The sequence below is a fragment of the Microcaecilia unicolor genome, chromosome 14 (genome assembly GCF_901765095.1).
Source record: "Microcaecilia unicolor chromosome 14, aMicUni1.1, whole genome shotgun sequence".
Lineage (NCBI taxonomy): Eukaryota > Metazoa > Chordata > Amphibia > Gymnophiona > Siphonopidae > Microcaecilia > Microcaecilia unicolor.
Genome location: NC_044044.1, coordinates 1,321,182 through 1,335,594, shown reverse-complemented (window position 1 = coordinate 1,335,594; position 14,413 = coordinate 1,321,182).

The window sequence follows — 14,413 nt, the reverse complement described above, 5'->3', positions numbered from 1 at the left end:
TTCATTTACATTTTTGTGGGGTGGGAGGGGGTCAGTGACCACTGAATGAGTAAGAGGGTGTCATTCCTTTATTCCTGCAGTGGTAATTTAGGGGACTTTTTTGTGGTTTATCCGTTAATAAAACAGGTCTAGACCAAAACATCCAACTTAAAGCCCTGGATGTTTTTGTTTTGTTCCATTATGGCAGAAAAACGTCCAAGTGTTAGGGACACCCAGATCCTGCCCATAACATGCTCCCTTGTAATTTGAATGCACTTTTGATGTACTTCATAGAAAAATGTCTCAAAATTGGTTTCAAAAATACCAATTTGGACGTTCTTGTGAGAAAAATGTCCAATATCAGATTTATGCCACTTTTTGGACGTTTTTCTCATTTGAAAATGAGCCCCATTATATATTAGTGATGTGATATTGGGACTCACTTTCAAAACAGAAAAATGTCTAAAAAGCAGCGCAAAGTGGCAGACGGACGTCCAAATTGCTATTTTTTGAAACATATTTTAAAGACATTTTTCAATGCAGTTAATCTGCAGGTTGCTCAAATCACAAGGGGGCATGTTGGGGGCAGGATTTGGGTGTTACCCAAACTTGAACATTTTTCTGCCATAATGGAACAAAACAAAAGTGTCCAGGGCTACAATTTAGATGTTTTGGTTTAGACCTTTTTTTATCACGACTAATTCAGAAAAAGGTGCCCTAAATACTAGATGACCACTGGAGGGATTAAGGCATGACACCCCCTCCCACTACCTAAAGATGTCAAAGAAGCAATACATACCAGGCTCTATGACAGATCAGATGTTATAGCCAGTCCTGTTGGAGCAGCAACCAGGTCCCTGGAGTAGCCTAGTGGTCGGAGCAATGTACTGTAGAGAAGGGGACCCAGGCCCATATCCCACTCTAACTGTTGCACTTGTGGTAAAATGTTTGAGCTCTCCAAAACCCACTGTACCCACATATTATTATTGTAGTTCTTCCCAGATTCTTTGTTTGTGTAAGTAATTTTCTCTCTTTGTAGCCTGTATGCCGCCTAGATAGTTTGCTCTGTTAGACAGGTTAGAACTTCCTTAATGAACTTGAAACTTGATATAGGTGACACCTGCAACTATAGGGGCTATTGTAGTGGTGTACAATAGGTTTTAGGTGTGCTTTGGGGGGCTCCCCATACAATACAAAGGGGAAATGGTGAGATACGTACCTGGGACCTTTTAGGTGAAGTCCACTGCAGTGCCCCCTAGGGTGCGCAACTGCTCTGCAGGATGTCTGTGTGGCCAGTCTACAAAGAATTCTGACTCCTCCTATATCCCAATAGCTTGACTTTGTGTTATTTTCACTTAGACATGTTTTTGTCCAAAAATGGTCCAAAACGATAGACTTACTAAGCACAACATCTAGCAAATGGCCATTTTCAAAACAGAAAAATGTCTATGTTCGCTACTGGATTTTCAGACGTTTTCTGCAAAATGTTCAAAGTCAGATGTAGACATATTGAAAATGCCGCTCATTATATATTACATATAAAGTGATATTATATGCTCATTATATATTACATATAAAGTGATATTATATTTGGAGGCTTTTTCAAAGCATATAAACATACAAAGGTAAAATTTGTTAAATTGTACAGCGCTGCGTAACCCTAGTAGCGCTCTAGAAATGTTAAGTAGTAGTAGTAGTAGTAGTAGGTACATAGGTTGATGTTACTTTGTATGTCTAAGTGCTTTTAAAATGAGCCTCTATATATTATGTATTAGTGATAAGTGATTTTATATATTATATGTAAAGTGATACTATATAGAAAGTGAAATTAAATGTAATATCAGATTTTATCTGGTGGAGGTTTTTCAGGTTAATGATAGAAGTTTGGCGGCAGCAGTGTGAGTCCAAATTGTTGAAAAGGACATATGAGGTGCTCAGCTGAGATCTCTTCCTCCACCAGTTTTTCTTTATTTCTACAGTGAGTACAAATTGCCTGTAGTTTTGTGGATATTCTCATAATGTATACTCTATATAGTATGATATTTTTCTTGGTATACATCTTAGTAGTGTTCTTTTATTCTTAAATTTCTCTGTCCATGATGTGAGCTACAGTTTGAAATGTTTTGGTTTTTTGTAATACTTACTTTGAATTTCCTTCTTTTAAATGTCTAATTAAAAAAAAAACAAAAAAAACTTTTCTGATCCATTTTGTGTACGTTTGTTTAATTTCATGTTTTTCTAATCTCTATTTTCATATTCCATTTTTAAAATACTCCCTTCTTGACTCTTATGTTGTGCCATCTACCTTTTTTCTCTGTCCTTCATATACACTTTTCTTGTTTTCCTTTTTCCTTAACCACAACCCCCCCTCCCCCATCCTCATCTCCCACAAGCCTGTGGTGCTGTGTTAGCCCTGGGGTCAGCTGCAAGAAGCAGCAAGACAAGTAGAACACCAACGAGAGGCAGGAGCTTGGGTAATGGTTTATCAGTTACACAGTATGATATCAAGATCCTTTCTGCTAGAGAGGAGCAGAGCTCTGATTACATAGAGCAAAATAATTACATGCTTTTCAGTCCAACTATGGGCTTACATCTACACTTGGGATATGCACTTAAGTGTTTACAACGTTAGTATATACAGGCATATGTGCACTCGTACACATGTATATGCCAATTTTTTGTCTAAATGCTATTCTGTAAATACATACATGTGTTTCTTGCATAGTGTATTAATTGCAAGGCATGTTGTATTCATGAGTGGAGCATGTGAGCGCTCAGATTCCATTATACAATAATAGTGTAAACCAGTATCAGTGTGCCTTACAGTTCAGTTAAGTCAGCCATAGACCTGATGTAAGTGCAGTTGTATAAATGGAGCAGGGATTCATGGAATTGACGGTATTCTGTAAGGTACATGTTAGGTGGGAGCCCTGCCCATGTTTACCATTTATTTAAATTTGCTATTCCACCTGGCAATCAATGGTTTATAAAGCATAAGAAAACAGTTAAAATACAGAAAGGAATGCCAAAAGGATATAGGTCAGTCCTAATCCGTGCATACAAGAAAGATCTAGCTGTTGAACAGCTATCATACAGATGCCCAGAATCAAGTCTCCCCTATGTATCGGCCACCCCAAATGCCTGTACAAACAAACATGTTTTCAACAGTTTTTTTAACTTCTTCAAAGACTCCTTTGCACAAATTTTGTACGAGAACTGATTCCACAAGAAGGGTGCCAACCAAAAGAAATTGCCCTGATGGGTAAACTCCCAATATGTCATAGTGAGTAAGGAAAGAACCATCCTGCGGTGGGATACTAATGTCAATCCTCTAGCTGGAACATATGGACTAATTAATGAACCCCCTATGCACTAACAACTTAAACCTAGCCCGATAATACAGTGGGGGAAATAAGTATTTGATCCCTTGCTGATTTTGTAAGTGTGCCCACTGACAAAGACATGAGCAGCCCATAATTGAAGGGTAGGTTATTGGTAACAGTGAGAGATAGCACATCACAAATTAAATCCGGAAAATCACATTGTGGAAAGTATATGAATTTATTTGCATTCTGCAGAGGGAAATAAGTATTTGATCCCTCTGGCAAACAAGACCTAATACTTGGTGGCAAAACCCTTGTTGGCAAGCACAGCGGTCAGACGTCTTCTGTAGTTGATGATGAGGTTTGCACACATGTCAGGAGGAATTTTGGTCCACTCCTCTTTGCAGATCATCTCTAAATCATTAAGAGTTCTGGGCTGTCGCTTGGCAACTCGCAGCTTCAGCTCCCTCCATAAGTTTTCAATGGGATTAAGGTCTGGTGACTGGCTAGGCCACTCCATGACCCTAATGTGCTTCTTCCTGAGCCACTCCTTTGTTGCCTTGGCTGTATGTTTTGGGTCATTGTCGTGCTGGAAGACCCAGCCACGACCCATTTTTAAGACCCTGGCGGAGGGAAGGAGGTTGTCACTCAGAATTGTACGGTACATGGCCCCATCCATTCTCCCATTGATGCGGTGAAGTAGTCCTGTGCCCTTAGCAGAGAAACACCCCCAAAACATAACATTTCCACCTCCATGCTTGACAGTGGGGACGGTGTTCTTTGGGTCATAGGCAGCATTTCTCTTCCTCCAAACACGGCGAGTTGAGTTCATGCCAAAGAGCTCAATTTTTGTCTCATCTGACCACAGCACCTTCTCCCAATCACTCTCGGCATCATCCAGGTGTTCACTGGCAAACTTCAGACGGGCCGTCACATGTGCCTTCCGGAGCAGGGGGACCTTGCGGGCACTGCAGGATTGCAATCCGTTATGTCGTAATGTGTTACCAATGGTTTTCGTGGTGACAGTGGTCCCAGCTGCCTTGAGATCATTGACAAGTTCCCCCCTTGTAGTTGTAGGCTGATTTCTAACCTTCCTCATGATCAAGGATACCCCACGAGGTGAGATTTTGCGTGGAGCCCCAGATCTTTGTCGATTGACAGTCATTTTGTACTTCTTCCATTTTCTTACTATGGCACCAACAGTTGTCTCCTTCTCGCCCAGCGTCTTACTGATGGTTTTGTAGCCCATTCCAGCCTTGTGCAGGTGTATGATCTTGTCCCTGACATCCTTAGACAGCTCCTTGCTCTTGGCCATTTTGTAGAGGTTAGAGTCTGACTGATTCACTGAGTCTGTGGACAGGTGTCTTTCATACAGGTGACCATTGCCGACAGCTGTCTGTCATGCAGGTAACGAGTTGATTTGGAGCATCTACCTGGTCTGTAGGGGCCAGATCTCTTACTGGTTGGTGGGGGATCAAATACTTATTTCCCTCTGCAGAATGCAAATAAATTCATATACTTTCCACAATGTGATTTTCCGGATTTAATTTGTGATGTGCTATCTCTCACTGTTACCAATAACCTACCCTTCAATTATGGGCTGCTCATGTCTTTGTCAGTGGGCACACTTACAAAATCAGCAAGGGATCAAATACTTATTTCCCCCACTGTATATAGGCAGTGGAGTGGAGGAGTAGCCTAGTGGTTAGTGCAGAGGGCTGAGAAACTGGGGAACTGGTTCCCACTGCAGCTCCTTGTGACCCTGGGTAAGTTACTTAACCCTGCATTCTCCTATCGATGTCTCCACCCTCTGAGTCTGATGGACCAATCACAATTCCCCACTACATTAAGGTAGCTCCTTATATTAAGGTAGCCCATTCTAACTCAGCATTTAGTCCCTGTGGGGTCACTGTTTTCAAGAAATATATATACCATTGCTCTCTGTAATTCAAAAGTTTTTTCACCGATCCTCCCTCCCTGCCCACATGCACATGTTCCAATACTCGCCATTGCATATCTTCTATTCTATGTCCTTTCTCAAGCCAATGTTCTACAATCGGGGCTTGGAGACATCAATAGGAGAAGGAGAAGCTAAAAGGACAGAGTAGGAAGCCGTCGCCATCTTAGCAGGAGGAAATCCAGAAAGAAAACATTGCGAGGCTGGTACTAAGAACGGCTAAGGGTAGGTTGGAAGTATGGTTTAGAATAAAATATGGGGTATAGTATGGGGAGACAGCTGGGCATTTGTAAAATACGGGACCTGTGCTGCCTCCTTAAAGATGATGTTTTAATGCACTTATATTTATGTATTTTTTAGGGGAGCCCTTGACACACAGCCTTTTAGGGCGAAACATGCATGTCGGGCATTGTTGAACCCCTGGTCTGACCGTTCAGTGCAAGTTAAGTATTGCTTATAAGTAACTTAGAGATTAAAAAGTAAAATGAACAGTTAAATAAGTAAATGAAGAAACAGTGTAATAAAATATTATCGCCAGTGAGGATTTGGGTGCTATTGAATGTCCAATAAAAGAGTGAAGTTGGTCATGTGCACTGCTGAGGCGATAAAAAACATATGAATGATTTCTATATGATATATGGTTAAGGTGGAGGTTAAAACCATATATGAGCCTTGTTAGGGGAGTAGTCTCGGGTAAGTGTGACACCTTTTCTGTTATGCGCACTGCAGAGTCACATCAGCAATGCGTTGTGGTGGGTGTAGGGTATTGGGCTCCGTGATTCCAGTAGCTTGTGTTAACTGCTCACGATGTTGGCAGTTGGTAGGTTCTACTCCCATGGTGCTTTTCCCTCTGCTTACTGGGTCAGAGAGTGTGCCCTGTTTTGTTTCCGGTAGTCCATGAGGTAGTGGCCATTTTTGTAAGCCAGTTTTAGATCCCTTTCACGTGTTAGCCACGTTACAGAACTTAGTTCTTACCTTGAATGTTTGCTGAAAGAGGGCATTGTACACCATTCTGCCAGCTCTGACCTACTGCTAATCTCAGTACCAGGGAGACTCGTTGCCAGTGGGGCACAACCTCTGATCTGCAGTTAACTGTGAGTAAGCGTGCTTATTCCAATAAAGGACGTTTTCGGAGAGATTAGTCTTCAGGTGTCAACTGGTGTGCCAATGTTATATAGCAGCAACAAGTCCTAGAGGCCTGCGTGTATGCAGGTCCCTGGAGCACTTTTAGTGGGTACTGCAGTGCACTTCAGCCAGGTGGACCCAGTTCCAACCCCCCTACCTGTAACACTTGTGCTGGTAAATGGGAGGTCTCCAAAACCCACTGTACCCACATGTAGGTGCCCCCTTCACCCCTAAGAGCTATGGTAGTGTTGGACATTTGTGGGTTTTGGGGGAGGGAGGTTGGGTGCTCAGCACCCGTGGTAAGGGAGCTATGCATGTGGGAGCGTTGTCTGAAGTCCACCGCACTGACCTCTAGGGTGCCCAGTTGGTGTCCTGGCATGTCAGGGGGGCAAGTGTACTACGAATCCTGGCCCCTCCCATGACCAAATGGCTCGGATTAGGACGTTTTTGAGCTGGGCGTTTTTAGTTTCCATTATCACTAAAAAAAAACAAACGCCCAGCTGAAAAATGTCAATTTTTTCGAAAATACGGTCTGTCCCGCCTGTTCACGTACCCGTTTTCGGACATAGACGCCCATGGAGATAGGCGTTCGCGTTCGATTATGCCCCTCTATGTCATTTAAACACACCCTTGCAAAATAGTGCTTAGGTGCACTGCTTACACTTTTTTTTGTCAAGGCTACGATAACATGTGCAAGAGGCTGATAAATGTAGGCACCTAGTTTATAGAATTACCCTTCACGTGTATCTTGCTAGCCAACAGGGCTCCGGGTCTTTGTAACAACCAGTGATTGATTATATAGCATTACAGGCTGTATGCAATGCTGTGCACACATATAAAAGATTCAGTCTCTGCTCTATGAAACTTAAATTGTAGTCAAGACTCCTAGATAAAACGTGAGCTAAATCCAAGAATCCCAATCTCTTCCCTTCAACTAAAAACACCTCTATTGGGGATATCCCCCCCCCCCAAAAAAAATAAAGTATATACAGGCAAAAATAAGATGAACAAAATAAAAATGAAATCAATGAATGAAGTCCTGATGCAGAAAGCTGTGAATTAGGACTCTGCACTAAAGCTTAGCACCAGGTTTCCTAATACACAAGTAAAAGAGAATAAACCTGCTCCCTACCCTTCTTCATTGAGAATACTGACCATTTAACCCTACTCTGTGTTATCTCTGAGTGGAGGAGTGGCCTAGTGGTTAGGGTGGTGGACTTTGGTCCTGGGGAACTGAGTTCAAGTTCCACTTCAGGCACAGGCAGGTCCTTGTGACTCTGGGCAAGTCACTTAACCCTCCATTGCCCCAGGTACAAATAAGTACCTGTATTTAATATGTAAGCCACATTGAGCCTGCCATGAGTGGGAAAGCACAGGGTACAAATGTAACCAAAAAAAAATTTATCATTTAACCAGTTTTTAATCCACAATAGGACACTACCTCCTATCCCATGACTCTCCAATTTCTTCTTGAGCCTTTCATGATGTACTTTGTCAAACGCCTTTTGAAAATCCAGATACACAATATCAACCAGCTCTCCTTTATCCACATGTTTATTCACCCCTTCAAAGAAATGTAATAGATTGGTGAGGCAAGAATTCCCTTCACTAAATCCATGTTGGCTTTGTCTCATGCTTTTGAATATGCTCTGTAATTTTGTTCTTTATAATAGTCTCTACCATTTTGCCCAGCACCAACGTCAGGCTCACCAGTCTATAATTTCCCGGATCCCCTCTGGAACCTTTTTTATATATCTGCATTACATGGGATATCCTCCAATCTTCCGGTACCACGCTTGATTTTAAAGATAAATTACATATTACTAACAATAGTTCCGCCAGTTCATTTTGTCAAATTGCCCCATTACATCCTCTAGGTTTATAGAGATTTCGTTCACTTTCCACGACTCATCAGCTTTGAATACCATTTCTGGCACCAGTATCTCTCCCAAATCTTCCTCGGTGAAGACCAAAGCAAAGAATTCATTTAATTTCTCTGCTATGGCTTTGTCTTCCCTGATCGCTCCTTTTACCCCTTGGTCATCTAGCGGGCCAACTGATTCTTTTGCCGGCTTCTTGCTTTTAATATACCTTTAAAAAATTCTTATTATGTGTTTTTGCCTCCAACGCAATCTTCCTTAGCGTCTTTCCGGACCGGACCAGGATTGGACTGATGGGTTGTGCTCGCCTTCCAGCAGATGGAGACTGAGAAAATACCGGTCCGGAGGGACTAAAGGAAAGCAAATTAGCAGGTGAGATCTAATTTCTCCTTTTTTTCAAAGTCCGTCTTTGCCTTCCTTATCAGTGCTTTGCATTTGACTTATTTGTATTTGTTGTATTTGTATCCCACATTTTCCCACCTATTTGCAGGCTCAATGTGGCTTACAATATTCCGTTATGGCATTCGCCATTCCAGAGTAAAAGATACAATTGGTGTTACATGGATGACGATATAGAATTAAGCTTACAATGTTCCGTTATGGCATTCGCCATTCCGGAGTACAAGTTACATTGGTGTTACATGGAGTACATGGATGACAAGCAGACGGATAAAGCGAGAAAATATTCAGAGTAAAGTTGAAGTGGTGTTGTGTTATAATTAAATTATTACTCGTTGTGGTATGCCTTGTTGAATAGATAGGTCTTCAGAGATTTACGGAAATTGATTAGCTCATAATTTGTTTTTAAGATAAGTGGTAATGCATTCCACAACTGCGTGCTCATGTAGGAAAAGCTGGACGCATGTGTTAGTCTGTATTTCAGTCCTTTGCAGCTGGGGAAGTGTAGATTAAGGAATGTACGGGCTGATCTTTTAGCATTTCTGGGTGGCAAGTCAACAAGGTCTACCATGTAGGCCGTGGCATCTCCGTGAATGATTTTATGAACTACAGTGCAGACCTTGAACGCAATACGTTCTTTGCTTGGGAGCCAGTGTAGCTTTTCTCTTAGTAGTTTTGCACTTTTGTATTTTGTTTTTCCAAATATGAGTCTGGTTGCTGTGTTCTGGGCTGTTTGAAGTTTTTTGATAATATACTCTTTACTGCCAGCATAGATTGCGTTCCAGTAGTCTAGGTGGCTCAGCACTAATGACTGCACCAGGTTGCGAAAAATAGCCCTTGAGGAGAAAGGCTTTACTCTTTTAAGTTTCCACATTTCCTTTCAAAGAGATATTTCTAGATAACCCAAACCATAGAAATGTTCCAAACACACCCTGTTGGTCACTGAGTCTCCAATAAGATGAAATTCACTCTTTCCTCAGCTGTAGCTGGTTTTCAACAGTGAGCCAAATCTGCCTAAACAAGATGATACAGAATTTTAAAAAAGCTTCTCCTCTCAGCCAGAAGGTCAGAGTTTATTGGTATGTGAGGTCCCAAGCACCATAAATCTCTTCCTTGTACCTGCAGTTTCTTCTTTGAAGCCATACAACAGTCTTTTTCAGAGAGGCTCAGAACGCAGTTATCATGATGGGGCACAGAGTCAAGTGCAACTTGAAACTCTTTAGACTACCCATCTGATGATAAACAGGACAGGAACAGCCTCCCTGACTAGCTGTGACTTTGGATCTTCTGTTTACAAAACCACGCGGCAATGCCAACACATCCTATTCAAGGTGATGGGCTGTGTCGGCTTTACTGCACTGGCAGCTGCTAGCACATCTTTGTAGACAGGGCAGTTAGACTTACAAAATTACGTGGAGGGGCATTTTCGATATGACATCTAAGTCCGACTTTGGATGTTTTGCAAATCTCTGGAAAAGATTTGTTTGCGGATTAATACCTTTCAAATATTTGAACGTCTGTATCGTATCACTCCTGTTCCTCCTTTCCTCCAGGGTATACATGTTCAGGTCAGCAAGTCTCTCTTATACGTCTTGGAACGCAAATGCCATACCATTCTCGTAGCTTTTCTTTGCACCGCTTACATTTTTTTTAACATCCTTCGCAAGGTACGGCCTCACCAACGACTTGTACAGGGGCATCAACACTTCCTTTCTTCTGCTGATCACACCTCTCTCTATACAGCCTAGCAACCTTCTCACTATGGCCACCGCCTTGTCACATTGTTTCGTCGCCTTCAGATCCTCGGATACTATCACCCCAAGATCCCTCTCCCCCTCAGTACCTATCAGACTCTCACCGCCTAACGCCCTTATCTTGTCTACTGAGCCCCCCCAAACCAACTAACCCCACTATACACTGCTACCATAGCCCTTACGGGTTAAGGGGGTACCAATGTGTGGGTACAATGGGTTTCTGGTGAGTTTTGGAGGGCTTACAGTTTCCTCCATAAGTCTAACAGGTATGGGGAGGTAGGAGCCTGGGTGTACCTGGTGCGGTGCAGTGCATTGCACCCACCACTAGACTACTCCAGGGACCTGCATGCTGTTCTAATGGACCTGAGTATAACATCTGAGGCTGGCACAGAGGCTGGGAAGTAATGTTTTTAATAACTTTTTGGGAAGTGGGAGGGTGTCAGTGACCACTGGGGGAATAAGGGGAGGTCATCCCTGATTCTCTTCAGTGGTCATCTGGGGCACCTTTTTGTGCCTTATTCGTAATAAAAGCAGGTCTAGCTCAAAACGTCTAAGTTTTAGTCCCTGGAGGTCCCTGGAGTAGTCTAGTAGTAGGTGCAGTATACTGCAGACAGGTGGACCCAGCTCCCTACCTCTCCCTACCTGTTACAACTGTGGAGGAAATTGCAAGCCCTCCAAAACTCACTAAAAATGCTGGCTCCTCCTACGTTCCAATGGCTTGATTTTGGACGTTTTACACTTGGACGTTTTTTTTCTTTTCGAAAACGGCCAAAAAACAAAGACGTCCAAATCACAGGACGTCCATATTATTTTCAAAAATTACCTTCTTTCCTGTTCAGAATTTGGACGTCTTTGTAAAACATCCAAATTCTGATTTAGATGTTTCTTTCAAAAATGCCCCTCAGGGACTCGTATGACTAAGGACACTTATCCAGATAAACAATCAGAAGGAGAAGTAAGTGGGTGTGGGTGAAATTGTAACTTCAGGAGGAGGGTGGGTGGGGGGGGGGGACTAGCATAATGACTATGCATAACAAGGACATAGTTCAAACCATTATCTAATGAAAACTTATGCTTAGCTGAGATTAGGTGGCAGAGCCGGTGGTGGGAAGCGGGGCTGGTGGTTGGGAGGCGAGGATATTGCTGGGCAGACTTATACGGTCTGTCCCAGAGCCGGTGGTTGGGAGGCAGGGATAGTGCTGGGCAGACTTATACGGTCTGTGCCCTGAAAATGACAGATACAAATCAAGGAAAGGTATACACAAAAAGTAGCACATATGAGTTTATCTTGTTGGGCAGACTGGATGGACCATGCAGGTCTTTTTCTGCCATCATGTACTATGTTACTATGTATGTGCATGATAGGCCTTAGTTGTCCATGCAATTTTGGCATCCTTTATGTAGACAAGCCTTGAGCCAATGCCTCACTAGCTCACCTGTTAAGCAAGCTACGCATGGGATGTGCATTCATGCTGGCAATGAGTTGCTGAGGAGGAGGAAGACTGCACCCAAGCAAGCGCTGAGACACGGAATACATCAAACAGTGATGCCTCGCTGTTTTTGCAATGTGGCAGTGACCATGCCTAGACATGGGATAGCCTAGGATAGCCTAGACAACAACTTAACACACATGTGGGAACTTTGACAAACTATGAGCAGATAAGAAATTGCTGGAAATTCATTCTGGATAGAAAAATGTCTTTATATTTGGTGGATAAACATAAATTTTAATTAAAAAAAACACAAAAGTCGTGAGTGTTCCACATCATAGTTCCACGCACAAATACATAACCTCAAGTTATGCAGACAAAAACTGCTAAGTGAGCATGTAGGCTGCAGTTCAGATGTATCCAGCATTGTACACATCATCTTCCATAATGCCTGGGTATGAGTCTAATGTTCTTAAGAAGGCCGGATTCTACAAAACTTGTACAGGTGTTTCCACTGGCTTCTCCAGCATATGAGGTGGCTTCTTGTGTGCAACAAAGTGGTAAGTCCCTGAGCAGAATGAAAACATTTAGTCAGAGAAGAAGCATTTATAGACATCACAATGCCAAAATCACACTAGGTGAGATGTGTGGCCTGATAGAAAAACAGAAGGATACTCTGTCTTCTCAAACCCCTCTTCTAAGTGACCCAGTGAATGCAAAACTCCGCAGACTGAGACAGTTCAAGAATTATTCAAAGCTGTCATTGTTCATGAGAGTTTAGGACCACAGGCGTTGCTTCTCCAGATATTAGTAAATTTCAAAAAGTGTTTATCTTTCAAGCACTACAGGGACATTTTTATAACAGGACAGCCATAAAAATGTCCAGAAACAGCCTGTACTATGAAGGCTACATAACCTCTTATCAGGGCAATTCTATAAGCTAAACACTCACAACTGCCTGAACGTTACACACATATATGTTAGAATATCAGCATTATTAAAAAAAACAACAACACAATAGACGAGCCCACAATGACTAGGAAATTAGGGGTTTAATGGCCAAATTAAATGTGGTTAATATCATCATTTGCAGAAAATAACTGCTATACATGCGCATTTGGCAGAATCTACATAAACACACTGCATATATACATTCCTGTGCAGTGGAAAAGTAGGTGGGGGTGGAGTTGCGATATATGAATGTTTTTTACATCTTCGTTAGGGCAGGTAGGACTAGTTGTAGATGTATATTTTATAGAAGTACTAGCCGTTGGAATGGGGGGGGGGGGTTCCGAGCCCCCCCCCCCCCGGAGTCGCTGCCGCCGCCCCTCCACCCGGCCCGAGCAGCACTGTAAACTTACATCAGCACGCAGCAGCAGGCACATCAGCAAAGCTGCCGTCGGGGCGGGCTTCCTTCTCTGCCTGTGTCCCGCCCTCGTGTGACGTAACGTCGGCGAGGGCGGGACAAAGGCAGAGAAGGAAGCCGACGGCAGCTTTGCTGATGTGCCTGCTGCTGCGTGCTGATGTAAGTTCACAGTGCTCGGGCCAGATGGAGGGGCGGCGGCGACTCCGGGGGAGGGGGAGCGGTTCCGACGTCTGCAGCATGCCAGTAGAGACTTCCCTCTCTGTCCCGCCCCCATCATCACGTATTGAAGCGGGGGCGGGGCAGAGAGGGAAGTCTCTACTGCGCATTTGCGAGTGAGTACGGTCACTCGCCGTTTATATGTTTGATATATGGCTCTATGGTGCTTATTTTTAAGCCTATGGCCGTCCCAAAATACGGAAACGGACATCTATGTGCTTAAAATGTCCAAATCCCAATTTTCCAAAGGCAGAATTTGGATATTCAACACTGCTGTACGTCCAATAACAAGGGGTTGTGTTGTCAGAGTGTTTTGGGTGGGACTAGGGAGGGCCCAAAATCAGAACATCCAACAGCAATTACTGAAGGGGAAGAAACATCCAAGTCTAAAAAGAAGGACGTCTTTATTTGTTTTGTTGTGAGCCCTCCAGGAACAGAAAACCACTGTACCTATATATATATAAGCCACCTGCAAGCCTGAAGGCTAGTGAAGTGGTGTACATTCAGGTTCAGTAGTTATTTTTCTGTTCCCAGAGGTTCATGTTTGTTTATTTATTTATGACATTTATATCCCAAATTAGCCCAAGTAGAATTCAGATTCAATGTGGCTTACATAACAATTAGAAAAGCATGAACATGTTCAAAATATATTAATAGAAAGTAAAATACATCATTTTAGGGCCCTGTTTGTTAGCATGCGCTAAAAATGCTAAAAGAGTTAAAGTGGAATTTGAGCCTGGGTCCCTGAGTTTATAACCCACTAAACTAACCACTAGGCTACCCCTCTGCTCTGCAAGGATATCTGTGTGGCCATTTTCTAAGAATGCTGCCAGACAGACATCCATGTTCCTTGATCCCCCCCCCCCACCCCTCGTTCATAATTTGGACGTTCTAGTTTCTAAAATTGCTGTTCATGATGAACGTCTCTAGCACATGGATATCTATCTCACATATTATCAAACAGAAAGTCTTGACGTATTTCCT